Source organism: Delphinapterus leucas, chromosome 1, assembly GCF_059928025.1.
Source record: "Delphinapterus leucas isolate spDelLeu-1000000601 "Yukka" chromosome 1, BTC_Dleu_Yukka2, whole genome shotgun sequence".
NCBI classification, from domain to species: domain Eukaryota; kingdom Metazoa; phylum Chordata; class Mammalia; order Artiodactyla; family Monodontidae; genus Delphinapterus; species Delphinapterus leucas.
Window position 1 is genome coordinate 66,986,405 of NC_143129.1, and position 22,816 is coordinate 67,009,220.

Here is a 22,816-nt window from a genome sequence, read left to right on the forward strand (position 1 = left end):
GTGTTCTTTTTCATCCTTTTTAAGCAAATCATTAAAAGTTGGGAATTTGAAGTTAAAAGACACAGTGAGTGAAGAAAGTTGTCACTGAACATAATATATTTGGTATAAAATTAAGCAGATGCTAGGGAGGGAGACAAATTATGTTTTTCTTCCCCAAGCCAATGGAAATATTAAAAGTACATTGGCGCCTTCAGGATGTTGACTTTTTCCCATGAATGGTTAGTTTTTTCTTGGAAACCACAGAAAAATGAAATGATTTGAAAGTGTGGCTTTTATGAACAAGGATATTCACCAGAATCTAATTTCAAAAATGTCCTAAACCAGGAGAAGATCCACCTGGTTAGTAAAAAGTCTGAGCAACAAAATACTTTTTTTTTTTAAGTTTTGTGGGGTTTTTTTTTTGTTTTTGGGGGGTACGCGGGCCTCTCACTGTTGTGGCCTCTCCCGTTACGGAGCACAGGCTCCGGACGCGCAGGCTCAACGGCCATGGTTCACAGGCCCAGCCGCTCCGCCACATGTGGGATCTTCCTGGACCGGGGCACGAACACGTGTCCCCTGCATCGGCAGGCAGACTCTCAACCACTGCGCCACCAGGGAAGCCCCCAAAATACTTTTTAAAGAAATACAGTTTCATTACTTTCACATACATATAAAAGAATATATGAGGTTGATAAAGTATAATCTGCTAATAGTCCTTAGAGAAGGTGCTTTAATGAATAAAGATGATTTGCAATTAGCAAATCATTATTAGCATACAAAGAGCTTGAGAACATATTTTTCTCTTAAAATCATCATTGTCCCAAATCTTGTTTTCTCTACTAATTTACTTAAATTATGCAATAAGTAAAAATAAATATATGTAATTCTTGCTCAAAAGACCTCAAATTTATAACCACCACCTTTTAAAACTTTGTCTTCCTGATACTCACATATACACTGAGAAGATAAAACACAGGAGTATCCAGTTTAGTTGACTTCATTCCATCAAGACAGGTGGTCAAATGGAGAACTTTCTAACCCATTAAATTAGGTCAAGGAAAGAAAATAATTAGAATATAAAATATATGAAATCACGTACTTTAGTACTGCAGTAAAAACAGTTAATAATTTTTCCAATTTTTAGAACATTCTCAACATCATTTGAATAATTTAATCATAATTTTTTAAGGACTTGCTTGACCCATTTTGAATAACTGGAATTTTAACATTTATGGCCCAAACCTAAATTTCCCACAATCAGTGGCCAAGGGATTTCTGTGACTTTTCAACACTAAATATAGAAATGAAATTTATGTTACCACATGGCTCTTTTTCAATTTGTCATTTGTACCAAACTTTAAAACCACTCTAAATTCCTCTTAATTTTTTACGAGTAGCATTTAGTGCCTAAGTATGTCAGGTATCTATGTAGCCAACTTGACCTATATTTTAGAACTACTTTAGCATAGCTTACCAAGAGTATTCTTCCAAATGACCATCTTGAGTGTTCCTTTAGAGTTTTCCACTTCCATGGGTATCATAAAGATAGTTAATTTTCAAGATAATTTGGTTATCGAGGGAACGGAAGAGTATTAAGGAGAATAAAACTTAATCTCTAAAAAGTCCCTTTGTCCTTCATTTTCATAAAATTCTTCATTGGTAAACATATATTAGAGATAGCTGAGAGTTCGAAAGATGAATGAGGATAGTAATAAAAGATGTGTTTGGAGGGTGAATCTGGGACACACCCTCAAAGCTGGAGTACAGGCCTTGGAAGCAGAGTCTTGCTGCTGCTTCCACATCAGCAACCTCTCCAAGGAAGATGAGCACTGGAATAGTGCAGCCAAAAAAACCCCAAATTGCATTGGAAGGACCAGGAATTGATATGCACAGACCAGGCAGCCTCGGCTACAGTGGTCCAGAGGACACATTATGGCACCTTAGTGTTGGTGATAGAGAAGTTCTAAAGGGACCAAAAAAGGGACAAGTTCTAGTGAGACTTTGGAGGTAAAAACTACAGGACTGTTTCAATCATGAAAGCCCAGAACTGCTATCCTCACAAATGGCCCCTGTGACTGAGAACTAACTGATAGCTGAGGCATCTTACACAACTAAGAAAGACTCTAAGGGGAACCTGGAAACTCAACACCCACGTGTCTCCCCTCCTACTTGGCAAGCTGGGGAAAATGGAAGGGTAGCTTTACCGAACGCTTAAATGTGAACAGTTGACAAGAGGTAAGATACAAGGATTCAAATCTCACTTTTGCCCCTTATTCACTCCATGACCTTCTGTGGTCCTCTTTCTTAAATAGTCACCCGTGCAGAATTTTCCAATGTATGCTTTTCAATAAATATGTATTATCTGTTGTGTACATGCCACTGTGTTAGGTACAGCACTGCACACACCCATGAATAAGGCGTGGCACATTTTTTTAGTGTGTTCTTGAAGCAGTCTTTAGATGAATACAGCAGTGGCTACAAACAAGCACTTCCGAAATGCCAAAGAACATCTTATTCAATATGATAACTTGGAAAAAAGCAAAACATAAAAAAAAAAAAAACAGACAAGTTTGTCATCAAATAATTTGAGGAAACAATGCTATAAAATAAGATAGAATATAATGAGAAATGCCAACTACTATGGATTTCAGAAAAAGGAGGGTCCATGTTTACTGCAAGGGATCAGGCCAGCGCCTTTAAGTAATATTGGTATATACACAATATGGTATAATAATTGGAAATTGACCTATTCTTGGAGTCCTAGCATGGGGCTTACAAGATCACCTATGATTGAATATCTCTGGTGGGAATTTGGGCTCTTGGAATTCCTTGGCCCTTTTGTTAATTTATTGCATCTACAGTATTTATTAGTACTGCCTAGATAATTTTTGTTACATTCATGTATTATCTGGTACTATATGTTTACTTGCCTGTGAGTTTCTTTCTTTGCTCTTATTTTCTGTCACCACCTCCAAAATGTAAGCTCCATGAGGGTAAGAATATTCTTTTCCACACAGAGTCCTGTGTGGAGAGGCAGCAGAGATCATAACAAGAGAATCTACATAAGAACAGGGAAGAAAAGACCCCACATTAACAGCACTTATCCCCATGCTATGCGTCAGGCACTCTTCAGCCCTCTACAAGCACCATCCCTCCATCTTCAACGTGTAATAAACCTGCAAGGTGGTTTTACCACCCTTGTAAACATGAGGGAAAGTAGATTCAGAAAGGTGAGATAAGGTGCTCAGAGTTACAAAACTAGTAAACATTGAAGTTGAGTTTCAAATTTGGATCTCTCTGGCTCCAAAATCCATGACCTTCCTACTAAGCATTAGAAACTGTAAAGTGCTGTGCAAATGTATGAACTATCCATCATTATTATTTCATGCTTAGATTGTACTAGAGCTATTTAAAAAGATAGTTATAAGAATAAGATAGAGCCTAGAGAAACATTTGATTTAGACTCTCAAAAATACTCAAAATTGCACCTCAAAAGGTATTTGTAAATGAATTGCTGCAGGATAAAAGCCCATGTGTAAGGAACTAGCTTAGAAATGGGAAGCAAACAATAAGGATACACAAATATCTCTGTTGATGCAGAACTGTAAAGTGCTATCTTTTGGGGAGGAGGGCCGGGAAAGCACTAATTGAACATCTTTATAAACACTATGGGAGATGGAGTACACACTGCAATTTCCTAATTGCCAATGAAACTAAGTGTGTCTCATAGGAAAATGCCAAATTGGTGGAAACTGCAGAACGTTCTTTTCTAGCCGTGTGAAGAAGCAAAAAGGCAGCTGGCAGAAACATAAATCAAACTACATTTACACGTTAATGGGTCCAACCATCAGTGACATCCAAGAGAGGCATCCAGGGCTTGAGTAAATGGATCCTGGACACTATAGCTGAGGCCAAATTTCCACCAGAGTCCTGAATATTGTTGGAGAGATTAACACAGTTGATCCTTGAATAACATGCGTTTGAACTACGTGGGTGCGCTTATACATGGATTTTTTTCAGTACTAAATGATTCACAGTTGGCTGAATCTGCGAATACGGAATCTCAGATACAGAGAAACTGCAGATGCAGAGGAACCACGTATACGGAGGGCCGACTATAAATTATACTTAGATTTTTCACAGCACGAAGGGTCTGCGCCCCTAACCCCCACGTTGTTCAAGAGTCAACAGTATATACATGAGCTTTATAAATGACCAGGCAGCTGCGTCTGGAAATTTCACTCCCCTGGAAAACAAGTGAGATCCAGAAAGCTGTAATCTAAATGACAATAGGCATAGAGTTGAGACCAGAGGAAGTCTTGACAAGGTAATAACTCTTCAGACCAGACAATGGAAAACTAGAGAAAAACTATCTCAAAAATCTTTAAAATTGTGAAGACGGTATACCCTCAAGTCTGCAAAAACATTATCCAAACTTCCCTGAATTCTGTTTTGCAAATCCCGTTGGTGCTGTGCTGCAGAGAGGACTGAGTAAAATGTAAAAATTAAGTAGTCATTATTTCATTTATTCAACAGCCTTTAATTAAGCACGTACAGTAAGCAGGGCACTGTTCTTGGTACATGAGGCATGTATTAGTAAACAAAGACACAAAATCCCTGCCCTCCCAGAACTTACATTCCAATGAGGAGATACAGACAATAGGAAATAAACATGATGTGTAAGAAAATTGTGTAGCATGTGTAAGTTTATAAAGATATGGGGGGAGAACGGAGCTGAGTAAGAGAGTTGGAAGTTCAGAAAGTTACAATTTTAAATAGATAAGGTGATATTTGAGCAAACACTTGAGGGAGATGAGAGAGTATAGCCATGGAGAGATCTAGAGAAAGAATTCCAGGCAGAGTAAAGAGTCAGTGCAAAAGCCTGGGAGCAGTTGCATCTCCTTGCGCTTGAGGAGCCTAACCACGGGTGAAGAGGGGAGAGAGCAACAAAAGTTCAGCGTAATGTGTGAGTAGGAGCAATTCAGGGAAGGGGTTGTATGGGTAGATTATGAACTGTAGGCTATTGTAAAGACTTTGGCTTTTATTCAGAAAAAGAAGGATTTGAGGGTACAGGAGCAATGTATTCTAGTGTATGATTTTAAAGATTACTGCTGAGTTTATAAAAGGTTGAATGGGGACGAGTGAAGAAACCAAGAGGCCATCTCAATAATCCAGGTTAAAGAGGATGGTGGCTTGGACCAGATTAGCAGCAGGTGGAAGTGATGAGAAGTGGTCAGATTCGGACATATCTTGAAAATGGAACCAACAGGATTTCTTAATGGATTGAATGTGGGGTGTGAGAGAAAGAGGTGACCCTAAAGTTTTTTGATCTGTCACTAGAAGGAGAGAGCTCTGTATTAACAAAGAGGCTCATTTGATAAGCATGGTAACAGGCATAATGTGGAAACTACAAGTTTCACCACCCCTGAAAGCTGCTTACTCTTGGGCAGAAAGAGATTTATAACCCTTTAAAGATGGGCCTGTGTGGGTGGATGATGGGAAATCTAGCAAAATCCTCCCCACAATTGGTTCCATGAAGTTTCCAGTACCAGCCTCTGTTGAGATTAAAACATAATAATAACTATTATATCTGACATTTCTGAATATGAATCCTGGGTCTGACCCTTACTAACTTTGCAACCTTATGCAAGTTTCTTAACCTCTCTGAATCTTAGTTTCCTTGTCTGTGAAATGGGGACCTTATGAAGATTAGATAAGGGACTTTCCTGGTGGTCCACTGGTTAGGACTTCGAGCTTCCACTGCCAGAGGCCCAGGTTCAGGTTCAATCCCTGGTTGGCGAACTAAGATCCTGCAAGTCCCGCAGCATGGTCAAAAAATAAATAAATAAGGAAATAAAGGCTAAAATTAAAAAAAAAAAAGATTAGATGAGATAATGCATGTAAAATTATTTGCATAGTTCTTGGCACACAGTGATAATAAATATTTTTATTTTTTAATAGATGCAATGGTAGTAATATTTTTAGTACTGTATTTACTATGGCTGTCAATGCAAGAGGTGATTAAGATACACATCACAAACTGGGAACACAGGAAATCACCAACGTTAATCAAATACTGGCAGGATAATCATAGTGTTTTTGTGCTGAGACATAAAGCAACTACCTAAGCCAGTCTCCAGAGAGGCTGAGAGATTTCTTTAAGCTCATAAGATACTTTATAGTAAGAAAAGGACTAGAGTCAGAAAATGTCCTTAAAGCATTAATGGGGTAAATTGAGGACAAATAAAAATTTACATCAAGGGCTTCCCTGGTGGCACAGTGGTTAAGAATCTGCCTGCCAATGCAGGGGACACAGGTTCGAGCCCTGGTCCGGGAAGATTCCACATGCCGCGGAGCAACTAAGCCCGTGGGCCACAACTACTGAGCCTGCACTGTAGAGCCCGCGAGCCACAACTACTGAAGCCCGCACATCTAGAGCCCATGCTCCGCAACAAGAGAAGCCACCACAATGAGAAGTCCGTGCACCACAACGAAGAGTAGCCACCACTCACCACAACTAGAGAAAGCCCACGAGCAGCAACGAAGACCCAACTCAGCCAAAAATAAATAAATAGATAGATAAATAAATTTATTTTTTAAAATTTACATCAAAAATTATCACCTCAAAAAGGTGTAAGGGAGTTGGATACAAGATAAAAATATAAAGATTAAGAAAGCTTAAGGTGAACTCATAACTGGCAGGTACATGAGAAAATCAAGGAAACTAGAGGATTGTTGGACACATACCCATTCACTCATTCTGGGTTTGTCATCAGGGAGGACACTATAGTTGGCCCACAAACAGGCTAACTCTGATCCAGATAATAACGGTGGTCTAGCACACAGCTGGGTCTGTTTCCTAGGGACCTGGGGACCTGGGTCCCTGCAGCTTAAGAAGATTCCAGCCATAAAGTTCACTTGGGACATTTCAGGAAGGTAGCATGGAGGAGTGGAATGTAGACCTGGATTTGGAAAAAGTTCATGCTCATGCTCTTCCCCATTAGAGAGAGGGAAAACATTTCAGGCTGTGGGTCTTTGGAAGAGATTCAGGCTCTGTGCAGACATAGAGTATAGTGGTCTAGTCCAGAAGTACTATCTGTGGCTCCATGGGCAAGTCACTTAACTGAAAACTTTCATTTGATAGATGGAGAAGTCAACACCAGCCCAGGGAGGTACACGAAGAGGTGCAGCAGGGTTTGAACTGAGCAGGGGTCAATCCAACTCAATTATATTTAACACGTTCATTGACTGCTCTGTTAGCTGCCAGGAACTCCATAATGAACCAGACAGACATGGCTCCTGCCCTCACCTAATTTGTAACCTGTCTGGAGAGGGATACAGACAAACAGGCAACTTCAGTATGACAAGGTGAGTACTCTCATAAAGAGGAAAACCCAGGACCAGTAAAAATTTATATGGAAGCTTTTTATTGTAAAATATGAAAGAGAGACAGACTGTAATCAACAAAGGAACATGGAAAAACAGAAGAAAGAGAGCCATAGAGGGAGGGTACTATGGGGGCATCTAAGAGGAGCAGTTAGCCCAGTCTTTTACAAAAGCTTCCTGGAGGAAGTGACAGAAAAGCTGAGATCTAAATAAACATGAGTTTGTTGCCAGAGTACTTTGTTGAAGCACCTGTTATTAGTTATTTGATTTTTATTGGCTACCTACAGTTGTTTCCAGGAATTACAAGAGACTAGAAAATAAAATGCAGTAGAGTGGGGGAATGTAAGAAACAAACTCCGACTAATTTTATGTCTACTCCTCCCATAGACGCTGACTTGACAAATAATAAAGACACATATGACTCAACCTGCTCCACAAACTCCACTTCCAGATTACATCACTGCCACAATACAGAACTTTAAGCAAGGTTGTACAAAAAAAAAAATACAAATCATATGATACATGATATATGTCACACATATATATTGAATATACAAAACACCTTACAAGTAATATAGATAATAAACTCAATAAAATAGTACGCAAAGACGTGTTACATTGCAATCATTCTGAACTAAATGAAATTTCAAGAAAAAAGACAGATAGGTAATCTGACTGTCCCAAAGAATGATTTATATTTTTGATTTTGATGAAATCTCATCAAGAAAAAAGTGCTATAACATTACTATTAGTATTAGTAATTAGCTATTACTCTAATTTTTGCCAAAACGTGCTCTTTTTATATTCAGAGGTTCAGCCTGCATCTATTGGCAGCCAGAAGCATTTCCTCAATTATGAATTTGCTCTGAAATCTTACACCTTCTGGATTATTTCTTGTGCCAGGCATATTGCATTAATTGGAGCAAAACAGGAAGCGATTGTTCATTACATGATACACCCAAATTACTTAATTTCTGATTAATAACCAAATTCCCTCAAATTATATTAATTATTGCTTCAACATTCTACATATGTGATGAGGAAACGTTGTTAATTTATTACTTTTGGGACACTTATTCCAACCATGGTTTGGAACTACAGTAAACGTCCATTAGCTGAATCTTTTGAGAATATGATCTCTTAGCTAATGGATCTTTCTGATGAACTGAGCAATGGCCAAACACTTTTCAGAATGCCCTAAAGAACATGAGAGTTTTGTGAGATGTAATAAATGTTCTACCAGAAAAAGAAGGAGGAAGGAAGAAGAGAAGGAGGAGGGAGGAGAGAGTAGAGGAGGATAAGAAGAGAAGGGTGGACCACGGGGGGGAGGAGGAGGAAAAGAAAGATGGAAAGAAAGTTGAGTCGAGGGATACTTTCACACTCAAATAAATTTGAGAAGCAACGTTTCCTACCTTGTGGAACTAAGGATATTTTTTTCTCAAGACCTCTAGTAGTATAGACCATTACGTTTTATGGAATGAAGTTTAAGAAATGCAGTTCTAGGCTATTTCTTGTGCCAGGAATAGTAAGTTGCTCTATTTTCCATAGCTCTTTAAACGTGTTTTACTGCACTTTAATTATTTGCTTCCACAAAGTCTTTCCTATTAATGCCCACTCTGTTGGAGATCTGTTACCCATCCCCAGTGCCTTCTGGAGTACTTGGCAAAAGGAAGTAATCAATAAATCTTTGCTTTACACATAGTAGGTGTTCAATAAATATTTGTTGAACTAACAAATAAACAGTTTGTACAGTACATTAAATATATTTTAACGAGAGCCTCCGTGAGCCTCAGTTTCCTCCTCTGTAGAAGAGAGAGTTTTGTCTAATAATCTCTAAAGGTTCTTGCAGCCCTAACCTTGATTCTGTGACTTCTCAGTGGCTCAGGACCACCACACTGAATAGCATCATCCTACAGAATTACAAGGAGACTACTGAAGAGGTTGATAATTAGCATTAATCATCTACAATTAAAGAACTTGCCTCAGAAATATCTCCTCAAAGGAATTATCTGGCATCAGTTTGTTCTTTTGCCTCTTCTTCTCAGAGGCCGTGTAAAAGTATTCTGGGTTACCAAGGGTTATGCTTTCTTTCATGTTAAGCCATCAGTTTTTATTATAAAATGCATTTCGTTTCAGTAATCAAAGTCTAGAGGTTTTCCCATAATGATTTAACGTTTCCATCCTAACAGGCTGTGGAACTCATTGAGAAGGGTGCTTAATATTTAGTTATTCGCAGTGATTTTCTGCTAGGAATGATCAACTGGATAGTTTTCTGATTTTTTCCCAATAAAAATTTTCTCTCCAACCCACTGAATTACTTCATATATTTTGTCAATCTTATTTATCATTATAATATAACTGACTGAGGATTTATTTTCCTATTCGTAAAACAAAGCAACAGCATGGTTTCTGAGGATGAAAAAATGCCCATCCAATTTAATCCTAGATGTGCTAGAGAGATCTAATTTGCAAAATATAAAATAATAATATGAATATTTTATATCCAGACAACATACTACTACCCAGAGGTCTAATGATTTATAAGATTGTCTATTATCGCCTTTAGTGGAACATCTCTTCTAAAGCAGCCAAAGTATTTTGTACACAACTTTCCCATTAATCATATCCCCCAAGGAAATAAATGGGTTGAACACACCATTGCTTTAATTTCACAAAGGTAGAGAGAGTAGATTTAAAACCAAAGTGATTTTTCAAGGTTACCCAAGGTCTCACCATGTAAGTGGTTTGGAAAGAAAGAGAGGCCTGGCTTCTAGCCAGCCTGGACGCTTTGTTCTCCCCAGTAGTTAGTTTTATTCAAAGTACAAGAGCAAGCAATTTAATATCGGTATCACCAATACATCATCCATATGAAGGATGGTACAGCAACATTAATATGCAAATAGCTGAATATAAAGTGTCTTTTCTTACTAAGCACAGTGCTCCCTGTTTCTCAGAAAAATTTATGTCTATATGAAAAGAGAATAAAATTGCAAAGGATAGCATGTTGCTCATTAATTTACATTCATTAAAATATGAAGGGGAAGATGTAGCTGTATTCCACATTTAGGAATAACCCTTAGAGTTTGGGAAGAAAGAAGAAGAAAATAAATGTCCCCATAGACATATTGTATCAATGCTCTTTCCCCAAATACTCAGTCTCCAAAGGGTTTAAAGTTCTGAGGAAAATGTCAGATAAGCAGCTGAAAGGTGATCCCACGACACCTCAGTAATTCACCCTGCATCATTTCCTCCTCTCTCTTAGATCAAAAGCATTAATTATTAGAATCATGCATGTAGGTTTCTCTCCAGATGCCAATGAGCTGGTGAGTAGAAATGGATGCTATCATATGCTATAATTAGTTGACCATCTAGAGTCTATTCCCCACATACAGACAGGAATAGAATCCAGCCCCTACTTTTCCCTAAAGCTCTCTGTAGACTTCATTGCCTCCTTTCTGCACAACAAAAGTATTAAATCAGAAAACGTTCCTTGGGCTTCCACACGCGTGTAGAACAAGCTCCCAAATATGGCTGCTCCCAACGTCTGCATCCCCAGCCGTCCACCCAAGCCTCTCTGGGAGACTCTCCAACACCAACAGGCCATTTAGGAATGAGGCTGAACACATTAAGCCCCACTTTCTTACCTGACTGCTATAAAAAGAATGGGTTAATTTCCGTTCACATGTTACCCATGTGATCTCTGAAGCCACAGGTTGAGGCAGCTGAACTGAGTTCTCCTGCACAAAACATTCAAATGAAGTAAAGAAATAAAATTCCTACGAAGCCTAAGCTCTCTCTTCCCATCAAACTGCATGGCTGACAGGGTCTCGGTGTTCCTGCTGGGTGTTAGGCCTGAGCATCACAGGTGGGAGAGCCGAGTTCAGGACATTGTTCCACCGGAGACATCCTGGCCCCATGTAATATCAAATGGCAAAAGAGCTCCAAGAGTTCTCCATCTCAATGCTAAGACCCAGCTCCATTCAATGACCAGCAGGCTACAGTGCTGGACACCCTATCCCACACAACTAGCAAGACAGGAACACAATGCCACCCATTAGCAGAGAGGCTGCCTAAAATCATACTAAGTTCACAGACACCCCAAAACACACCACCGGACGCAGTCCTGCCCACCAGAAAGACAAGATCCAGCCTTATCCACCAGAATATAGGCATCAGTCCCCTCCACCAGGAAGCCTACACACCCACTCAACAAAACTTACCCACTAGGGGCAGACACCAAAAACAATGGGAACTACAAAGCTGCCGCCTGTGAAAAGGAGACCCCAAACACAGTAAGTTAAGCAAAATGAGAAGACAGAGAAACACACAGCAGATGAAGGAGCAAGGTAAAAACCCACCAGACCAAACATATGAATAGGAAATAGACAGTCTACTTGAAAAAGAATTGAGAGTAATGATAATAAAGACGATCCAAAATCTTGGAAATAGAATGGAGAAAATACAAGAAACGTTTAACAAGGACATGGCAGGACTAAAGAGCAAACAAACAATGATGGACAACAAAATAAATGAAATTAAAAATTCTCTAGAAGGAATTAATAACAGAATAACTGAGGCAGAAGAACGGATAAGTGACCTGGAATATAAAATATTGGAAATAACTACCACAAAGCAGAAAAAAGAAAAAAGAATGAAAAGAATGGGAGACATTCTCAGAGACCTTTGGGACAACATTAAAGTCACGAACATTCGAATTATAGGGGTCCCAGAAGAAGAAAAGAAAAAGAAAGAGACTAAGAAAATATCTGAAGGATTATCATTGAAAACTTCCCTAATATGGGAAACAAAATAGTCAATCAAGTCCAAATCCAAGGAGAAACATGCCAAGACACATATTAATCAAACTATCAAAATTTAAATACAAAGAAAAAATATTAAAAGCAGCAAGGGAAAAGCAACAAATAACATACAAGGGAATCCCCATAAGCTTAACAGCTGATCTTTCAGCAGAAACTCTGCAAGCCAGAAGGGAGTGGCGGGACATCTTTAAAGTGATGAAAGAGAAAAACCTACGACCAATATTACTCTACCCAGCAAGGATCTCATTCAGATTTGACGAAGAATTTAAAACCTTTACAGACAAGCAAGAGCTAAGAGAATTCATGACCACAAAACCAGCTTTACAACAAAGGCTAAAGGAACTTCTCTAGGCAGGAAACACAAGAGAAGGAAAAGACCGATAATAACAAGCCCAAAACAATTAAGAAAATGGTAATATGAACATACATATCAATAACTACCTTAAATGTAAATGGATTAAATGCTCCAACCAAAAGACATAAACTGGCTGAATGGATACAAAAACAAGACCTGTATATATGCTGTCTACAAGAGACCCACTTCACACCTAGGGACACATACAGACTGAAAGTGAGTGCATGGAAAAGGATATTCCATGCAAATGGAAAAAAAAAAGAAAGCTGAAGTAGCAATTCTCATACCAAACAAAATAGACTTTAAAATAAAGAATATTACAAGAGACAAAGAAGGACCCTACATAATGATCAAGGATCAATCCAGGAAGAAGATATAACAATTGTAAATATTTATGCACTCAACAGAGGAGCACCTCAATACATAGGGCAAATGCTAACAGCCATAAAAGGGGAAATCAACAATAACACAATAATAGTAGGGGACTTTAACACCCCACTTTCACCAATGGACAGATCATCCAAAATGAAAGAAAATAAGGAAACATAAGCTTTAAATGATACATTAAACAAGATGGATTTAATTGATATTTATAGGACATTCCATCCAAAAACAAAAGAATACACTTTCTTCTCAAGTGCTCATGGAACTTTCTCCAGGATAGATCATATCTTGGGTGACAAAACAAGCCGTGGTAAATTTAAGAAAATTGAAATCATATCAAGTATCTTTTCTGACCACAACGCTATGAGACTAGATATCGATTACAGGAAAAAAAATCTGTAAAAAATACAAACACATGGAGGCTAAACAATACACTATTTAATAACCAAGAGATCACTGAAGAAAGCAAAGAGGAAACCAAAAAATACATAGAAACAAATGACAATGAAACTACAATGACCCAAAACCTATGGGAAAAAGCAAAAGTAGTTCTAAGATGGAAGATTATAGCAATACAATCCTACCTCAAGAAACAAGAAACATCTCAAATAAACAACATAAACGTATACCTAAAACAACTGAAGAAATAAGAACAACCAAAAAACACCCCAAAGATAGCAGAAGGAAAGAAATCATAAAGATCAGATCAGAAATAAATGAAAAGGAAATGAAGGAATCAGCAGCAAAGATCAATAAAACTAAAAGGTGGTTCTCTGAGATGATAAACAAAATTGATAAAACATTACCAAGACTCATCAAGAAAAAAAGAGAGAAGACTCAAATCAATAGAATTAGAAATAAAAAAGGAGAAGTAACAACTGACACTGCAGAAATACAAAGGATTATGAGAGATTACTACAAGCAACCATATGCCAATAAAATGGACAACCTGGAAGAAATGGACAAATTCTTAGAAAAGCACAACCTTCCAAGACTGAACCAGGAAGAAATAGAAAATATAAACAGACCAAACACAAGCACTGAAATTGAGACTGTGATTAAAAATCTTCCAACAAAGAAAAGCCCAGGACTAGATGGCTTCACAAGCGAATTCTATCAAACATTTAGAGAAGAGCTAATACCTATCCTTCTCAAACTCTTCCAAAATATAGCAGAGGGAAGAACACTCCCAAACTCATTCTATGAGGCCACCATCACCCTGACACGAAAACCAGACAAATATGTCACAAAGAAACAAAACTACAGGCCAATATCACTGATGAACATAGATGCAAAAATCCTCAACAAAATACTAGCAAACAGAATCCAACAGCACATTACAAGGATCATACAACATGATCAAGTGAGGTTTATCCCAGGACTGCAAGGATTCTACAATATATGCAAATCAATCAATGTGATACACCATATTAACAAACTGAAGAATAAAAACCATATGATCATCTCAATAGATGCAGAAAAAGCTTTCGACAAAATTCAACACCCATTTATGATAAAAACCCTACAAAAGTGGGCATAGAGGGAACTTACCTCAGCATAGTAAAGGCCATATATGACAAACCCACAGCCAACATCATTCTCAATGGTGAAAAACTGAAACTATTTCCACTAAGATCAGAAACAAAACAAGGTTGCCCACTCTCACCACTATTATTCAACATAGTTTTGGAAGTTTTAGCCACAGCAATCAGAGAAGAAAAAGAAATAAAAGGAATCCAAATTGGAGAAGAAGTAAAACTGTCACTGTTTGCCGATGACATGATACTATACATAGAGAATCCTAAAGATGCTACCAGAAAACTACTAGAGCTAAACAATGAATTTGGTAAAGTAACAGGATACAAAAGTAATGCACAGAAATCTCTTGCATTCCTATACACTATTGATGAAATATCTGAAAGAGAAATTAAGGAAACACTCCCATTTACCACTGCAACAAAAAGAATAAAATACCTAGGAATAAACCTACCTAAGGAGACAAAAGACCTGTATGCAGAAAACTATAAGACACTGATGAAAAAAATCAAAGAAAACACAAACAGATGGAAAGATATACCATGTTCTTGGACTAGAAGAATCAACATTGTGAAAATGACTATACAACCCAAAGCAATCTACAGATTCAATGCAATCCCTATCAAACTACCAATGGCATTTTTCACAGAACTAGAACAACAAATTTCACAATTTGTATGAAAACAGAAAAGACCCCGAATAGGCAAAGCAATCTTGAGAAAGAAAAACGGAGCTGGAGGAATCAGGCTCCCTGACTTCACACTATACTACAAAGCTACAGTAATCAAGACAGTATGGTACTGGCACAAAAACAGAAATATAGATCAGTGGAACAGGATAGAAAGCCCAGAGATATACCCACAGACATATGTTCACCTTATCTTTGATAAAGGAGGTAAGAATATACAATGGAGAAAAGACAGCCCCCTCAATAAGTGGTGCTGGGAAAACTGGACAGCTACATGTAAAAGAATGAAATTAGAACACTCCCTAACACCATACACAAAAATAAATTCAAAATGGATTAAAGACCTAAATGTAAGGCCAGACACTTTAAAACTCTTAGAGGAAAACATAGGCCGAACACTCTTTGACATAAATCACAGCAACATCTTTTGTGACCCACCTCCTATTTTTAATAAAAATTAAAACAAAAATAAACAAATGGGACCTAATGAAACTTAAAAGCTTTTGCACAGCAAGGAAACCATAAACAAGACAAAAAGACAACCCTCAGAATGGGAGAAAATATTTGCAAATAAAACAACAGACAAAGGATTAATCTCCAAAATATATAAGCAGCTCATGAAGCTCAATATCATAAAAACAAACAACCCAATACAAAAATGGGCAGAAGACCTAAACAGATATTTCTCCATATAAGATATACCGATTGCCAACAAACACATGAAAGGATGCTCAATGTCACTAATCATAAGAGAAATGTAAATCAAAACAACAATGATGTATCACCTCACACCGGTCAGAATGCCCATCATCAAAATATCTACAAACAATAAATGCTGGAGAGGGTGTGGAGAAAAGGGAACCCTCTTGAACTGTTGGTGGGAATGTAAATTGGTACAGTCACTATGGAGAACAGTATGGAGGTTCCTTAAAAAACTAAAAATAGAACTACCATACGACCCAGCAGTGCCACTACTGGGCATATACCCTGAGAAAACCATAATTCGAAAAGAGTCATGTACTACAATGTTCACTGCATCTCTATTTACAATAGCCAGGACATGGAAGCAAACTAAGTGTCCATCAACAGAGGAATGGATAAAGATGTGCACATATATACAATGGAATATTACTCAGCCATAAAACGAAAGGAAATTGAGTTATTTTTAGTGAGGTGGATGGACCTAGAGACTGTCATAGAGTGAAGTAGGTCAGAAAGAGAAAAACAAATACTGTATGCTAACACATATATATGGAATCTAAAAAAAATAAATAAAAGGTTCTGAAGAACCTAGGGGCAGGACAGGAATAAAGATGCAGACGTAGAGAATGGACTTGAGGACACGGGGAGGGGGAAGGGTAAGCTGGGATGAAGTGAGAGAGTGGCATGCACATATATACACTACCAAATGTAAAATAGATAGCTAGTGGGAGCAGCCACGTAGCACAGGGAGATCAGCTCGGTGCTTTGTGACCACCTAGAGGGGTGGGATAGGGAGGGTGGGAGGGAGACTCAAGAGGGAGGGGATATGGAGATATATGTATATATATAACTGACGCACTTTGTTATACAGCAGAAACTAACACACCATTGTAAAGCAATTATACTCCAATAAAGGTGTTTAAAGAAAAAAAAAGGAAAGAAGGAAAGAAAATGTTCCCTTGAGTCCTTGAAATAGGTGAAGTCTTTGGTCTTATTACCCAGGTGAGGAAAGTAGGAAAGAGAAACCAAGAGCACTCATCTAAACATAGGCAAAGCTGGATTAAGTTTTTATTATTCCTAAGAACAATGAAAAGAACTACAACGCACACTTGTTTAGCCCTTCACCATTTATAAAACACTTTCCATCCATTTTCTCATTTGATCCTCACAACAATCCTATGAGATAAGCATAAAGGATATTTTTTCTAACTTTTAATTATGAAAATTAAAAACATACAGAGAAGTAGATAGAATAGTGTTAATAACCTGAATATCCATCTCCTGGATTCCACAATATGAACATGTTGGTATATATCTACATCTTTTTTCTTACTGAAGTATTTTAGTAAATTATAAGCAACATGGGGTTTAACCTCTCACACATAACAAAATTAATAATAACTCTCCAATATCATTTCATATCCAGTTCGTAATCAGAATAGTCCCAGGTGTAAGATGAGTATTATTTTCTTATTTTGCAGATGTGACTTTTTTCACATAACAAAATGAACCAACAGGCTCGAGGACACATAGATAATAAAAAATTAATCTGAGAACTCAGGTTCTGAACTTCTGATTTCTTGGTCTCTATTCTTCTCACTTTGAAGCAAAGTTCCACAGAGATACTCTCAACTGGAAGAAGACAGAAAAACCACACAGACCTCTGTGAAATATTTGAGCAGGGGTGATCTTAATAAAATGTATGAATATGTGAGATTTATCTCCAACAATCTCTTATATTATTTTTAGTGGCTCTTCTCATTCCCTGTAGTGCTGTGTTTGCCCTTCCTCAACCCACTCCTCGTTGTCCCTAACTCACACCCCAGTCAATACTCCCTCTGATACGCTGGCTGCGTAAGTGCCCCATCCACAGGGCGAATACCATCTTGCAGTCAGCAAACATCTTAAGAGGGCTTGATAGACTCATCCTTCTGAGATAAGTTATCAGTCATCATTACTGACACCATGAGCCCCTCTGAGTATTCCTGGAATACTATAGAGATGGCAGTATTTTGCCTCATGGAATCTTAAGAAATTATACTGATGTCATGATTCTTGCAGCATCACGAGCATTGGTAATGCATTCCTGCTTAGCTCAAAGGTGTTACATTCGATTTATTCAATTTCCCCATCTCTCCAAGACAAAAGTTCCCCTCCCATTTAAATGTTTTACCATCTTCTTCCACTTTCAGCCTCCCCTCACCACAACTATTACACATGTAATCAATGGTAGACTCAGTTTGCCACTCAAGCTTTACCTCTAGCCTGCAAATGTTTGCGTTTCCTTCTTCTGGGTTCTTGGCATCTTTTGACAAGACCTGCCAATGACTACTGAAAGCTTTCCAGGTGGGTGTGGGTATGTTCCAAATCATAACATCAAAGGTATGTCTTGGCTCTACTCACTTGTTTAGTCTAAATGGAGCAGACAAATACAAAAAATTATATAAATTGTACATGTCACCCAAGGGAAAGAATGCAAAACATTCTAAGATAAAAAGAAATTCTGGTCATTATCAGGTTACTCTGGAAATGTGATAAGACAAAGCCATGTCATTTTGCCAAGTCCTGGAGAACTAGGGAGGAGTAAATCAAACCAGATCTGATTCCAGGCTCATGATGCTTAGGCAGGAATTCAGGTTAGCTCCCACCTAGTTCCATACAGGGCACGTTACACAATAACAATAACCAAAAACTTTATGTGTGGTAGCTCTCTTCCAGGATTGGCATGCATTGACATGCAATGTATAAGAAAATCCTTTTAAGGAATATCCCCTGACCCCAGAATATCAGATATGAAAAATAGCCCAGGAGATCTTCCCTGACATCCCTGAAACCATGTCAAAGTTAAATCAGGCACAGTTCTTGATTGCAAACAGCAGAATCCGCTTGGCATAATTTAAGGGGAACAAAAGAATTTATTAAAAGAAATTTTAGCTCACAGAATCATTGAACTAGCTGGAGAAACAGATTAGAGTTGAAGCTTCCAGGAATAATGCCCCAAACCACACAGAACTGAATCAATGGAGAAACTACCTGCTGAGTATAAATCCCTGGAACTTGATGACTGCTACTAACATCAATGCCACTTTGATCTTGTGACTAGGGGAAAAACTAGACACTTTTCCAGCTACCTGTGCCAACAACTCTGAGCTTCACACAGAGCTGGCTGCTGTCTCATGTTGTTCACATCTGAACTGAAGTTTTATGTTCATGTCTGATTGGCAGAGCCCAGGCCCTACCCTAACACTTATTAATCACTCACTATGTGCTGGGCACTGTTCTAAGCTCTTTATAAGAATTAACTCACTTAAGCCTCATGGCAACCCTTGAAGATTGGCTCTATAATTATTCCTTTTTATAGATGAGGGAACTGAGGCATATAAAGATTATATAAACAGTCTAAAGGCACAGGCTGTAAGTGTCAGAGTTGAGATTTGAACTCAGATAGTCTGACTCCAGAGCTCAAGATTTCCTAGAGCTCAAGATTAGGAAATCTGTTTGTTTTATTTTGTTTTGTTTTGTTTTGCGTTACACTCACATGCTTGCATCCTAACTGCAAGGTGGGAAATTTGATTTACGCCTTATACATTAGATCATTTACCCAAATTTAAAAGTGTTGTTCAAAAGATGATGGGTAAGCATGAATATGTCAGACCTCTACTACAGATGTCTAAAACTGTAAGGCTGTACTTTTTACATGTTAGTATGCCCTGAAAGTTGTTCTCAAGGTCACCACCAGAAGCCCGTGAATGTAGGTATGTATCTATGCATATTTACTGTTTTTCACACACTGTGATAGTCACTAAAGACAGCCGCCACAATTGCTCCCACCCTGTGTACGTATGCTGCTCCTCCCATCAAAAGGTAGAGCACATTCTCCCAACTCCTTAAATCTCGGCTGCTCTTGTGACAACCTCTGATCAATGGAATGCAGCAGAGTGAAAATATGCCCAGCCTTAGCAGCTCTGGCAGCTTCTGCTTTTGCTCTGGGGGAACTAGTTGCTATGTAAGAAACCCAGCTACCCTCAGCCCACCATGCAGTGAGAGGCTACATGGAGAAGAATCAGTGAGTCCAATCACAGACATGAACAGAGAACTAAGACATATTTTCCCTGAAGAACCATCCCAAGCCGGCCCCCAATCATTCAGACAATCCCTTGGAGGCCCCAGACATCCTTGCTCTGTTCTGTCCAAATTCCTGACCCACAGATAAAATGGCTGTGGCCTTAAGCTGCTATATTCTGGAATAGCTTGTTATACAGCAATAGATAACTTAGACTAACACTATATGCTCACATAACTATGTATAAAGTGAAAATTTTGCATCTCATTAAATATTCTTCTATGGCAGTGGTCAGCAAACTTTTTCTTAAGGGCTTACATACTATTTTAAGCTTTGCAGACCAAGAGGCAAAACTGACGCTATTATATGAGTGCTTATACAACCAGTTAAAATGGAAAACCATTCCTAGCTCAAGGGCCATAAAAAATCAAACAGCTCACCAGATTTGGCCCATGGGCAGCAACTTGTAGATTCCTGCTCTATAGCATCATTTTTGATGTTTGCAGTGTACTTCCTCATAGGAACTTCCTGTAACTTATTTAATCAAGTCCCTATTCTTAAGCACTTAGTTTGCCTGCAATTTTTCACTATTTCAAAAATAATGCTTCAGTAAATCTTGTGAATAATGCTTCAATAAATCTTTGTCCACATCCATGATTACTTCCTTAGAATAAATCCCTAAAACTGGAATAGTTAGGTCAAAGAATATATCCATTATTCCATCATACCAACGTAAAATCCTACCAATAACATATAAGAGGGTTCTGCAGCAGTTCATGACTATTTTAAGTGTTTGGGTTTTTTTTTAAAAAAAAAAACCTGTTTGAATTTCATATTGGTGTTGGAGTGTGAGAAGTGCATCCCTCCTCCTCAGTCAGGGATGATCTCTTTCTCCTTGGTCTTTGTTGGAATGCCCTAATGCACGTTCAGACTATCACTGAAGCCCCGCTCACTGCTTCCCTAAAACAGCTTAGCAATCCCAGGTCCCCGGTGACAGCACCAGGAGAGGGCTGCCTGCAGAGGCTGGCCTTAGCCACTCTTTACACAAGCCCCCCCTTCCACTTCCTCCCTCTCCCTCTCAGTAGGACGTGGCTGACCCAGCTCAGCTCCCAGCCTGACAAACTGCCATCTATGAGTGATTGATTCTTTCTGCAGCTGGGCCAGTGTCTCTCTTTCTCTGTCCCCTGGCTTTTCCGAGCTCCCTCTCAGAGCATATGCCCTTCCTCTCTCTATTCTCAGCCCACAGCGGCCCCCCAAGCAGAAAAGCGGACAGAGGATATGCAGAACCCTGTTGAGGTGGGGTCCAGACAAGGCAGTCTTTTGGGGCAAACCCTGGGCAGGCCTGCAGGCTCTAACCTTTTAACCTGGCTGTCTAACAGAATCCATTGCTGCTGACACCCATGTCTTCCAGTTATTTTTAAACCGTGATAACTGCCGTTACATCAAGGGCATGAAAAACAGAAGTTTGGCAGAGCTGCTGCTTCTCCACTTCTCCTTTCATCTCTTGTCCTGCCTAGCCCCTCCTTTGTCCCTGCCTAGCCAGATCCTATACATTCCCCTGGATGCGGTTTTTGTGTCCCCCTCTTCGGGAAGCCCAGCCTCACTTTCCCCCATTCATTCAGCTCCTTGGAACAGCAGGTCTTAGAGCATTTACATGACTCTCATCACCTTGTGTATTCAGGCTTGTCACGTTCACTGTCACTTTATAGATGTCGGAATTGTCAGTGCAATCTTCTCTTTGAGGGTATGGAACGTGATTTCACATTGACCTGTGGTCCTTAAAGCAACTATAGTAGTGCTGGGCAAACAGCAAGGAGCTCATTAATTATGTTTATTAATTTGCAGTCATTTTAGAATTCTACTTAGGTAAATTCCTAACGGCCTACCCCAGAAGTCCAGGGTATCATCCATACTGAGAATTTCTCAACTAGACACTGATTTTTGATAAGCCTGGAGTCAAAGCGGGGGAGATGGTAAAATAGGAAAAGCATCAGATTAAGAAGCAAAAGTCTGAAGTCTAATCTGGTTCTCTCACTTATGGACATATGAATTCGAGACTCATCTATAAAGGAAGGAAATTAATAATACCTCCTATTTCTATAAAGCTTTTTCTGACACTCAAATGAAGACACCCTGCTTCATATATACACACATATATATATATAACTTATTCAATCTGCAAACAAACCTAAAAGATAAACATCATTGTCCCTATTTTGCAGATAAAAGGATGGAGACCTAAAAGTTAAGTAATTTGTCCAAAGTCACAAACCTAGCAAGTAAGAGTTTGAACCCAGGTCTCCTGGATGTAAATTTTTTTAAAGGGGAGAAGGGGAGAAATATAAGTGGGTATATTTTACCTTCCCAACAGTTGATAATTTTTGTGTCTGGCCTGACTGAGCTCATTTGTATTTGCATTCATTTTTTTAAATAAATTTATTTATTTATTTATTTTTGGCTGCACTGGGTCTTCATTGCTGAATGCGGGCTTTCTTCAGTTGAGGTGAGCAGGGGCTACTCTTCATTGCAGTGCATGGGCTTCTCATTGCGGTGGCTTCTCTTGTTGCGGTGTACAGGCTCTAGGTGCGTCGGCTTCAGTAGTTGTGGCATGTGGGCTCAGTATTTGTGGATCGCTGCCTCTAGAGCACAGGCTCAGTAGTTGTGGCGCATGGGCTTAGTTGCTCTGCGGCATGTGGGATCTTCCCTGACCAGCGCTCAAACCCATGTCCCCTGCATTGGCAGGTGGATTCTTAACCACTGCGCCACCCTGCATTCATTTTTGAGAAAAGGAAAAAATAACAAAGAGAATAAAAATAGAGTACAGGAAGGAGAAAAGGGAGCAAGGAAATAAGTGGGCATGCTGAGAGCTAGAAAATTAGTTCAGTCTAACAAATTTCACTCAG

At 38.8% G+C, this 22,816-nt stretch overlaps 1 long non-coding RNA gene across 1 annotated transcript in view; it reads right to left on the reverse strand.

Annotated features, from left to right (window-relative positions):
- The window catches only part of LOC149750526 (uncharacterized), a 127,914-nt gene that overhangs the window by 18,486 nt on the left and 86,612 nt on the right, over window positions 1-22,816 (reverse strand). Inside the window, exon 2 of the long non-coding RNA XR_016393193.1 lies at window positions 930-22,680. This is a non-coding gene — a long non-coding RNA (uncharacterized LOC149750526). The remainder of the gene's footprint in view (window positions 1-929; window positions 22,681-22,816) is intronic.